Below are 12,051 nucleotides of genomic sequence, written 5' to 3'. Positions count from 1 at the left end.
CCTCACAAGCACAGCCAGCAACCAGGAGCATGATACTGGCCTGAGAGGCACTGAGGCTGGTGTGAGCTCACAAGCACAGCCAGCAGGGGGTGCTGGACACTATCTTTTGAGGCACTGAGTCTGCTGTGACCTCACAAGCAGAGCCAGCAGGGGGCGCTGGACACTAAAGTAGGAGGCACTGAGGCTGCTGTGACCTCACAATCACAGGCAGCAGCCATGAGCCTGACACTGGTCTAGGAGGCATTCAGGCTGCTGTGACGTCACAAGCACAGCCAGCAGCCAGGAGCCTGATACTGGCCTGAGAGGCACTGAGGTTGCTGTAACCTCAAAAGCACAGCCAGCAGCCATGAGCATGGCACTATCCACGGAGACACTGAGGCTGCTGTGACCTCACAAGCACAGCCAGCAGCCATGAGACTGCCACTGGCCTCAGAGGCACTGAGGCTGCTGTGACCTCACAAGCACAGCCAGCAGGGGGCGCTGGACACTAACCTATGAGGCACTGAATCTGCTGTGGCCTCACAAGCACAGCCAGCAGGGGACGCTGCACACTAAACTATGAGGCACTGAGGCTGCTGTGACCTCACAAGCACAGCCAGCAGCCATGAGCCTGCCACTGGCCTAGGAGGCATTCAGGCTGCTGTGACCTCACAAGCACAGCCTGCAGCCATGACCCTGACACTGGTCTAGGAGGCACTGAGGCTGCTGTGACCTCACAAGTAGAGCCAGCAGGGGGCACTGGAGATAACCTATCAGGCACTGAGTCTGCTGTGACCTCACAAGCAGAGCCAATAGGGGGCGCTGGACACTAACCTATGAGGCACTGAGGCTGCTGTGACCTCACAAGCACAGCCAGCAGCCATCACGCTGCCACTGGCCTAGGGGGCACTGAGGCTTCTGTGAGCTCACAAGCACAGCCAGCAGCCATGACCCTGACACTGGCCTCAGAGGCACTGAGGCTGCTGTGACGTCACAAGCACAGCCAGCAGCCATGAGCCCGCCACGGGCCTAGGAGGCACTGAGTCTGCTGTGACCTCACTAGCACAGCCAGCAGGGGGAGCTGGACACTTACCTATGAGGCACTGAGTCTGCTGTGGCCTCACAAGCACAGCCAGGAGGGGATGCTGCACACTAATCTATGAGGCACTGAGGCTGCTGTGACCTCACAAGCACAGCCAGCAGCCATGAGCCTGCCACTGGCCTAGGAGGCATTCAGGCTGCTGTGACGTCACAAGCACAGCCAGCAGCCATGACCCTGACACTGGCAGAGGGGGCACTGAGGCTGCTGTGACCTCACAAGCAGAGCCAGCAGGGGGCACTGGATATAACCTATCAGGCACTGAGTCTGCTGTGACCTCACAAGCAGAGCCAATAGGGGGCGATGGACACTAACCTAGGAGGCACTGAGGCTGCTGTGACCTCACAAGCACAGCCAGCAGCCATCACGCTGCCACTGGCCTAGGGGGCACTGAGGCTTCTGTGACCTCACAAGCACAGCCAGCAGCCATGAGCATGGCACTATCCTCGGAGGCACTGAGGCTGCGGTGACCTCACAAGCACAGCCAGCAGCCATGAGCCTGCCACGGGCCTAGGAGGCACTGAGTCTGCTGTGACCTCACAATCAGAGCCAGCAGGGGACGCTGGACGCTAAACTATGAGGCACTGAGACTGCTGTGACCTCACAAGCACAGCCAGCAGCTATGAGCATGGTAGTGACAGAGGAGGCACTGAGGCTGCTGTGACGTCACAAGCACAGCCAGCAGCCATGAGCCTGATACTGGCCTAGGAGGCACTGAGGCTGCTGTGACCTCACAAGCACAGCCAGCAGGGGGCGCTGCACACTAACTTTTGAGGCACAGAGTCTGCTGTGACCTCAGAAGCAGAGCCAGCAGGGGATGCTGGACACTAAACTAGGAGGCACTGAGGCTGCTGTGACCTCACAATCACAGGCAGCAGCCATGAGCCTGACACTGGTCTAGGAGGCATTCAGGCTGCTGTGACGTCACAAGCACAGCCAGCAGCCATGAGCCTGATACTGGCCTGAGAGGCACTGAGGTTGCTGTAACCTCAAAAGCACAGCCAGCAGCCATGAGCATGGCACTATCCACGGAGACACTGAGGCTGCTGTGACCTCACAAGCACAGCCAGCAGCCATGAGACTGCCACTGGCCTCAGAGGCACTGAGGCTGCTGTGACCTCACAAGCACAGCCAGCAGCCATGAGCATGACACTATCCACGGAGACACTGAGGCTGCTGTGACATCAGAAGCACAGCCAGCAGCCATGAGCCTAACACTGGCAGAGGAGGTACTGGGGCTGCTGTGACCTCACAAGCACAGCCAGCAGGGGACGCTGCACACTAAACTATGAGGTACTGAATCTGCTGTGATGTCACAAGCACAGCCAGCAGCCATGAGCCTGATACTGGCCTGTGAGGCACTGAGGCAGGTGTGACCTCACAATCATAGCCAGCAGCCATGAGCCTGCCACTGGCCTAGGAGGCCTTGAGGCTGCTGTGACCTCAGAAGCACAACCAGCAGCCATGACCCTGGCACTGGTCTAGGAGGCATTCAGGCTGCTGTGACCTCACAAGCAGAGGCAGCAGCCATGAGCATGGCAGTATCCACGGAGACACTGAGGCTGCTGTGACCTCAGAAGCACAGCCAGCAGCCATGAGCCTGCCACTGGCAGAGGAGCCACTGAGGCTGCTGTGACCTCACAAGCACAGCGGCAGGGGGCACTGGAGATAACCTATGAGGCCCTGAGTCTGCTGTGACCTCACAAGCACAGCCAGTAGGGGGCGATGGACACTAACCTATGAGGCACTAGAGGCTGCTGTGACCTCACAAGCACAGCCAGCAGCCAGGAGACTGCCAGTGGCAGAGGAGGCACTGAGGCTGCTGTGACCTCACAAGCACAGACAGCAGCTATGAGCATGGCACTGGCCTGAGAGGCACTGAGGCTGTTGTGACTTCACAAGCACAGCCAGCAGGGGGCGCTGCACACTAAGTTTTGAGGCACTGAGTCTGCTGTGACCTCACAAGCAGAGCCAGCAGAGGACGCTGGACACTAAACTATGAGGCACTGAGGCTGCTGTGACCTCACAATCACAGCCAGCAGCCATGAGCCTGCCACTGGCCTAGGAGACACTGAGGCTGCTGTGACCTCAGAAGCACAGCCAGCAGCCATGAGCCTGATAGTGGCCTAGGAGGCACTGAGGCTGCTGTGACCTCACAAGCACAGCCAGCAGCCATGAGACTGCCACTGGCCTCAGAGGCACTGAGGCTGCTGTGACCTCACAAGCAGAGCCAGCAGCCATGAGCCTGTCATGGCCTAGGAGGCATTCAGGCTGCTGTGACGTCACAAGCACAGCCAGCAGCCAGGAGCCTGATATTGGCCTGGGAGGCACTGAGGCTGCTGTGAGCTCACAAGCCCAGCCAGTAGGGGGCGCTGGACACTAATGTATGAGGCACTGTGTCTGCTGTGACGTCACAAGCACAGCCAGCAGCCATGAGCCTGCCACGGGCCTAGGAGGCATTGAGGCTGCTGTGACCTCAGAAGCAGAGCCAGCAGCCATGAGCCTGACACTGGTCTAGGAGGCATTCAGGCTGCTGTGACCTCACAAGCACAGCCAGCAGCCATGAGCATGATACTGGCCTGAGAGGCACTGAGGCTGCTGTGACCTCACAAGCACAGCCAGCAGGGGGCGCTGCACACTACCTTTTGAGGCACTGAGTCTGCTGTGACCTCACAAGCAGAGACAGGAGGGGACGCTGCACACTAAGCTATGGGGCACAGAGGCTGCTGTGACCTCACAATCACAGCCAGCAGCCATGAGCCTGCCACTGTCCTAGGAGGCAATCAGGCTTCTGTGACCTCACAAGCAGAGCCAGCAGCCATGAACCTGATACTGGCCTGTGAGGCACTGAGGCTGGTGTGACCTCACAATCATAGCCAGCAGCCATGAGCCTGCCACTGGCCTAGGAGGCCTTGAGGCTGCTGTGACCTCACAAGCAGAGCCAGCAGCCATGACCCTGGCACTGGTCTAGGAGGCATTCAGGCTGCTGTGACCTCACAAGCGCAACCAGCAGCCATGAGCATGGCAGTATCCACGGAGACACTGAGGCTGCTGTGACCTTAGAAGCACAGACAGCAGCCATGACCCTTACACTGGTCTAGGAGGCACTGAGGTTGCTGTGACCTCACAAGCAGAGCCAGCAGCCATGAGACTGCCACTGGCCTCAGAGGCACTGAGGCTGCTGTGACCTCAGAAGCACAGCCAGCAGCCATGAGAATGCCACTGGCCTCAGATGCACTGAGGTTGCTGGGACGTCAAAGCACAGCCAGCAGCCAGGAGCCTGCCACGGGCCTAGGAGGCACTCAGGCTGCTGTGATGTGACAAGCACAGCCATCAGCCAGTAGCCTGATACTGGTCTAGGAGGCATTCAGGCTGCTGTGACCTCACAAGCACAGCCAGCAGCCATGAGCATGATACTGGCCTGAGAGGCACTGAGGCTGCTGTGACCTCACAAGCACAGCCAGAAGGGGGCGCTGCACACTAAATTTTGAGGCACTGAGGCTGCTGTGACCTCACAAGCAGAGACAGGAGGGGACGCTGCACACTAAGCTATGGGGCACAGAGGCTGCTGTGACCTCACAATCACAGCCAGCAGCCATGAGCCTGCCACGGGCCTAGGAGGCACTCAGGCTGCTGTGACGTCTCAAGCACAGCCAGCAGCCAGGAGGCTGATACTGGCCTGTGAGGCACTGAGGCTGGTGTGACCTCACAATCATAGCCAGCAGCCATGAGCCTGCCACTGGCCAAGGAGGCCTTGAGGCTGCTGTGACCTCACAAGCAGAGCCAGCAGCCATGACCCTGGCACTGGTCTAGGAGGCACTGAGGCTGCTGTGACCTCACAAGCGCAACCAGCAGCCATGAGCATGGCAGTATCCACGGAGACACTGAGGCTGCTGTGACCTCAGAAGCACAGACAGCAGCCATGACCCTGACACTGGTCTAGGAGGCACTGAGGTTGCTGTGACCTCACAAGCAGAGCCAGCAGCCATGAGACTGCCACTGGGCTCAGAGGCACTGAGGCTGCTGTGACCTCAGAAGCACAGCCAGCAGCCATGAGAATGCCACTGGCCTCAGATGCACTGAGGTTGCTGGGACGTCAAAGCACAGCCAGCAGCCAGGAGCCTGCCACGGGCCTAGGAGGCACTCAGGCTGCTGTGATGTGACAAGCACAGCCATCAGCCAGTAGCCTGACACTGGTCTAGGAGGCATTCAGGCTGCTGTGACCTCACAAGCACAGCCAGCAGCCATGAGCATGATACTGGCCTGAGAGGCACTGAGGCTGTTCTGACCTCACAAGCAGAGCTAGCAGGGGGCGCTGCACACTAAACTATGAGGCACTGAGGCTGCTGCGACCTCAGAAGCAGAGCCAGCAGGGGCCGCTGGACAATAAACTATGAGGCACTGAGGCTGCTGTGACCTCACAAGCACAGCCAGCAGCCATGAGCCTGCCACTGGCCTAGGAGACACTGAGGCTGCTGTGACCTCAGAAGCACAGCCAGCAGCCATGAGCCTGATAGTGGCCTAGGAGGCACTGAGGCTGCTGTGACCTCACAAACACAGACAGCAGCTATGAGCATGGCACTGGCCTGGGAGGCACTGAGGCTGCTGTGACCTCCCAAGCAGAGCCAGCAGGGGGCGCTGGACAGTAACCTGTGAGGCACTGAGTCTGATGTGACCTCACAACCAGAGCCAGCAGGGGTAGCTGGACACTAAACGATGAGGCACTGGGTCTGCTGTGACCTCACAAGCACAGCCAGCAGCCATGAGACTGCCACTGGCCTAGGAGGCATTGAGGCTGCTGTGACCTCAGAAGCAGAGCCAGCAGCCATGAGCCTGACACTGGTCTAGGAGGTATTCAGGCTGCTGTGACCTCACAAGCACAGCCAGCAGCCATGAGCATGATACTGGCCTGAGAGGCACTGAGACTGCTGTGACCTCACAAGCACAGCCAGCAGGGGACGCTGCACACTAACTTTTGAGGCACTGAGGCTGCTGTGACCTCACAAGCAGAGCCAGCAGGGGACGCTGGACACTAAGCTATGGGGCACAGAGGCTGCTGTGACCTCACAATCACAGCCAGCAGCCATGAGCCTGCCACTGGCCTAGGAGGCACTGAGGCTGCTGTGACCTCACAAGCACAGCCAGCAGCCATGAGCCTGCCACGGGCCTCGGAGGCACTGAGGCTGCTGTGACCTCACAAGCACAGCCAGCAGCCATGAGCCTGCCACTGGTCTAGGAGGCATTCAGGCTGCTGTGACGTCACAAGCACAGCCAGCAGCCATGACCCTGACACTGGTCTAGGGGGCACTGAGGCTTCTGTGACCTCACAAGCACAGCCAGCAGCGATGAGCGTGCCACGGGCCTAGGAGGCACTGAGTCTGCTGTGACCTCACTAGCACAGCCAGCAGGGGGAGCTGGACACTTACCAATGAGGCACTGAGTCTGCTGTGACCTCACAAGCACAGCCAGCAGCCATGAGACTGCCACTGGCCTCAGAGGCACTGAGGCTGCTGTGACCTCACAGGCACAGCCGGCAGCCATGAGCCTGCCACTCGCCTAGGAGGCATTCAGGCTTCTGTGACCTCAGAAGCACAGCCAGCAGCCATGAGCCTGGCACTGGTCTAGGAGGCATTCAGGCTGCTGTGACCTCACAAGCACAGCCAGCAGCCAGGAGCATGATACTGGCCTGAGAGGCACTGAGGTTGGTGTGAGCTCACAAGCACAGCCAGCAGGGGGCGCTGGACACTATCTTTTGAGGCACTGAGTCTGCTGTGACCTCACAAACAGAGCCAGCAGGGGACGCTGGACACTAAACTATGAGGCACTGAGGCTGCTGTGAGCTCACAAGCACAGCCAGCAGCCATGAGCCTGACACTGGTCTAGGAGGCATTGAGGTTTCTGTGACCTCACAAGCACAGCCAGCAGCCATGAGACTGCCACTGGCCTAGGAGGCATTGAGGCTGCTGTGACCTCAGAAGCAGAGCCAGCAGCCATGAGCCTGACACTGGTCTAGGAGGTATTCAGGCTGCTGTGACCTCACAAGCACAGCCAGCAGCCATGAGCATGATACTGGCCTGAGAGGCACTGAGACTGCTGTGACCTCACAAGCACAGCCAGCAGGGGACGCTGCACACTAACTTTTGAGGCACTGAGTCTGCTGTGACCTCACAAGCAGAGCCAGCAGGGGACGCTGGACACTAAGCTATGGGGCACAGAGGCTGCTGTGACCTCACAATCACAGCCAGCAGCCATGAGCCTGCCACTGGCCTAGGAGGCACTGAGGCTGCTGTGACCTCACAAGCACAGCCAGCAGCCATGAGCCTGCCACGGGCCTCGGAGGCACTGAGGCTGCTGTGACCTCACAAGCACAGCCAGCAGCCATGAGCCTGCCACTGGTCTAGGAGGCATTCAGGCTGCTGTGACGTCACAAGCACAGCCAGCAGCCATGACCCTGACACTGGTCTAGGGGGCACTGAGGCTTCTGTGACCTCACAAGCACAGCCAGCAGCGATGAGCGTGCCACGGGCCTAGGAGGCACTGAGTCTGCTGTGACCTCACTAGCACAGCCAGCAGGGGGAGCTGGACACTTACCAATGAGGCACTGAGTCTGCTGTGACCTCACAAGCACAGCCAGCAGCCATGAGACTGCCACTGGCCTCAGAGGCACTGAGGCTGCTGTGACCTCACAGGCACAGCCGGCAGCCATGAGCCTGCCACTCGCCTAGGAGGCATTCAGGCTTCTGTGACCTCAGAAGCACAGCCAGCAGCCATGAGCCTGGCACTGGTCTAGGAGGCATTCAGGCTGCTGTGACCTCACAAGCACAGCCAGCAGCCAGGAGCATGATACTGGCCTGAGAGGCACTGAGGTTGGTGTGAGCTCACAAGCACAGCCAGCAGGGGGCGCTGGACACTATCTTTTGAGGCACTGAGTCTGCTGTGACCTCACAAACAGAGCCAGCAGGGGACGCTGGACACTAAACTATGAGGCACTGAGGCTGCTGTGAGCTCACAAGCACAGCCAGCAGCCATGAGCCTGACACTGGTCTAGGAGGCATTGAGGTTTCTGTGACCTCACAATCACAGCCAGCAGCCATGAGACTGCCACTGGCCTAGGAGGCACTGAGGCTTCTGTGAGCTCACAAGCACAGCCAGCAGCCATGAGACTGCCACTGGCCTCAGAGGCACTGAGGCTGCTGTGACCTCAGAAGCACAGCCAGCAGCCATGAGCCTGACACTGGCAGAGGAGGCACTGGGGCTGCTGTGACCTCACAAGCACAGCCAGCAGGGGGCGCTGGACACTAATCTATGAGGCACTGATTCTGCTGTGACCTCACAAGCACAGCCAGCAGCCATGAGCCTGACACTGGTCTAGGAGGCACTGAGGCTGCTGTGACCTCACAAGCACAGCCAGGAGCCTGATAATGGCCTGAGAGGCACTGAGGCTGCTGTGCCCTCACAACCACAGCCAGCAGCCATGAGCCTGCCACGGGCCTAGGAGGAATTGAGGCTGCTGTGACCTCACAAGCACAGCCAGCAGCCATGAGCATGGCACTGGCAGAGGAGGCACTGAGGCTGCTGTGACCTCACAAGCACAGCGGCAGGGGGCACTGGAGATAACCTATGAGGCCCTGAGTCTGCTGTGACCTCACAAGCACAGCCAGTAGGGGGCGATGGACACTAACCTATGAGGCACTACAGGCTGCTGTGACCTCACAAGCACAGCCAGCGGCCATGAGACTGCCAGTGGCAGAGGAGGCACTGAGGCTTCTGTGACCTCACAAGCACAGCCAGCAGCCATGAGACTGCCACGGGCCTAGGAGGCACTGAGGCTGCTGTGACCTCACAAGCACAGACAGCAGCTATGAGCATGGCACTGGCCTGAGAGGCACTGAGGCTGTTGTGACTTCACAAGCACAGCCAGCAGGGGGCGCTGCACACTAAGTTTTGAGGCACTGAGGCTGGTGTGACGTCACAAGCACAGCCAGCAGGGGACGCTGCACACTTAACTATGAGGCACTGATGCTGCTGTGACCTCACAAGCACAGCCAGCAGCCATGAGCCTGCCACTGGCCTAGGAGACACTGAGGCTGCTGTGACCTCAGAAGCACAGCCAGCAGCCATGAGCCTGATAGTGGCCTAGGAGGCACTGAGGCTGCAGTGACCTCACAAGCACAGACAGCAGCTATGAGCATGGCACTGGCCTGGGAGGCACTGAGGCTGCTGTGACTTACTAAGCAGAGCCAGCAGGGGGCGCTGGACAGTAACCTGTGAGGCACTGAGTCTGATGTGACCTCACAACCAGAGCCAGCAGGGGTAGCTGGACACTCAACGATGAGGCACTGAGTCTGCTGTGACCTCACAAGCACAGCCAGCAGCCATGAGAGTTCCACTGGCCTCAGAGGCACTGAGGCTGCTGTGACCTCACAAGCAGAGCCAGCAGCCATGAGCCTGCCATGGCCTAGGAGGCATTCAGGCTGCTGTGACGTCACAAGCACAGCCAGCAGCCAGGAGCCTGATATTGGCCTGGGAGGCACTGAGGCTGCTGTGAGCTCACAAGCACAGCCAGCAGGGGGCGCTGGACACTAATGTATGAGGCACTGTGTCTGCTGTGACCTCACAAGCACAGCCAGCAGCCATGAGCCTGCCACGGGCCTAGGAGGCATTGAGGCTGCTGTGACCTCAGAAGCAGAGCCAGCAGCCATGAGCCTGACACTGGTCTAGGAGGCATTCAGGCTTCTGTGACCTCACAAGCACAGCCAGCAGCCATGAGCATGATACTGGCCTGAGAGGCACTGAGGCTGCTGTGACCTCACAAGCACAGCCAGCAGGGGGCGCTGGACACTAACTTTTGAGGCACTGAGGCTGCTGTGACCTCCCAAGCAGAGACACGAGGGGACGCTGCACACTAAGCTATGGGGCACAGAGGCTGCTGTGACCTCACAATCACAGCCAGCAGCCATGAGCCTGCCACTGGCCTAGGAGGCAATCAGGCTTCTGTGACCTCACAAGCACAGCCAGCAGCCATGAGCCTGATACTGGCCTGTGAGGCACTGAGGCTGCTGTGACCTCACAATCATAGCCAGCAGCCATGAGCCTGCCACTGGCCTAGGAGGCCTTGAGGCTGCTGTGACCTCAGAAGCACAGCCAGCAGCCATGACCCTGGCACTGGTCTAGGAGGCATTCAGGCTGCTGTGACCTCACAAGCGCAACCAGCAGCCATGAGCATGGCAGTATCCACGGAGACACTGAGGCTGCTGTGACCTCACAAGCACAGCCAGCAGCCATGACCCTGACACTGGTCTAGGAGGCACTGAGGCTGCTGTGACCTCACAAGGACAGCCAGCAGGGGGCGCTTCACACTAACTTTTGAGGCACTGAGGCTGCTGTGACCTCACAAGCAGAGCCAGCAGGGGACGCTGGACACTAAGCTATGGGGCACAGAGGCGGCTGTGACCTCACAATCACAGCCAGCAGCCATGAGACTGCCACTGGCCTGAGAGGCACTGAGGCTGCTGTGACCTCACAAGCACAGCCAGCAGCCATGAGACTGCCGCAGGCGGAGGAGGCACTGAGGCTGCTGTGACCTCACAAGCACAGCCAGCAGCCATGAGCCTGATACTGGCCTGTGAGGCACTGAGGCTGCTGTGACTTCACAAGCACAGCCAGCAGGGGGCGGTAGACGCTAACCTATGAGGCACTGAGGCTGCTGTGACCTCACAAGCAGAGCCAAAAGGGGGCGCTGGACACTAACCTAGGAGGCACTGAGACTGCTGTGATCTGACAAGCACAGCCAGCAGCCATGACCCTGCCACTGGCCTAGGGGGCACTGAGGCTTCTGTGACCTCACAATCACAGCCAGCAGCCATGTGCCTGCCACGGAGGTAGGAGGCACTGAGTCTGCTGTGATCTCACTAGCACAGCCAGCAGGGGGAGCTGGACACTAAACTATGAGGCACTAAGTCTGCTGTGATCTCCCTAGCACAGCCAGCAGGGGACGCTGGACACTAAACTATGAGGCACTGAGTCTGCTGTGACCCCACAATCAGAGCCAGGAGGGGACGCTGGGCACTAAACTAGGAGGCACTGAGGCTGCTGTGACCTCACAATCATAGCCAGCAGCCATGAGCCTGCCACTGGCCTAGGAGGCATTCAGGCTGCTGTGACGTCACAAGCACAGCCAGCAGCCATGACCCTGACACTGGTCTAGGAGGCACTGAGGCTGCTGTGACCTCACAAGCAGAGCCAGCAGCCAGGAGCCTGCCACTGGCCAAGGAGGCATTCAGGCTTCTGTGACCTCACAAGCACAGCCAGCAGCCATGAGCCTGCCACTGGTCTAGGAGGCATTCAGGCGTCTGTGACCTCAGAAGCACAGCCAGCAGCCATGAGCATGATACTGTCCTGAGAGGCACTGAGGTTGCTGTGACCTCACAAGCGCAGCCAGCAGCCATGAGCCTGATACTGGCCTGAGAGGTAATGAGGTTGCTGTGACCTCACAAGCACAGCCAGCAGCCATGAGCATGACACTATCCACGGAGACACTGAGGCTGCTGTGACCCCAGAAGCACAGCCAGCAGCCGTGAGCCTGACACTGGCAGAGGAGGCACTGAGGCTGCTGTGACCTCACAACACAGCCAGCAGGGGGCACTGGAGATAACCTATCAGGCACTGAGGCTGCTGTGACCTCACAAGCACAGCCAGCAGCCATGAGACTGCCACTGGCCTGAGAGGCACTGAGGCTGCTGTGACCTCACAAGGAGAGTCAGCAGCCATGAGCCTGACACTGGGCTAGGAGGCATTCAGGGTGCTGTGACGTCCCAAGCACAGCCAGCAGCCATGAGCCTGATACTGGCCTGAGAGGCACTGAGGCTGCTGTGACCTCACAAGCACAGCCAGCAGGGGGCGCTGCACACTAACTTTTGAGGCACTGAGTCTGCTGTGACCTCACAAGCAGAGCCAGCAGGGGACGCTGGACA

Source organism: Dromaius novaehollandiae, unplaced genomic scaffold (genome assembly GCF_036370855.1).
Source record: "Dromaius novaehollandiae isolate bDroNov1 unplaced genomic scaffold, bDroNov1.hap1 HAP1_SCAFFOLD_27, whole genome shotgun sequence".
Taxonomy (NCBI): Eukaryota; Metazoa; Chordata; class Aves; order Casuariiformes; family Dromaiidae; genus Dromaius; species Dromaius novaehollandiae.
This window is presented reverse-complemented; position numbering follows the sequence as displayed.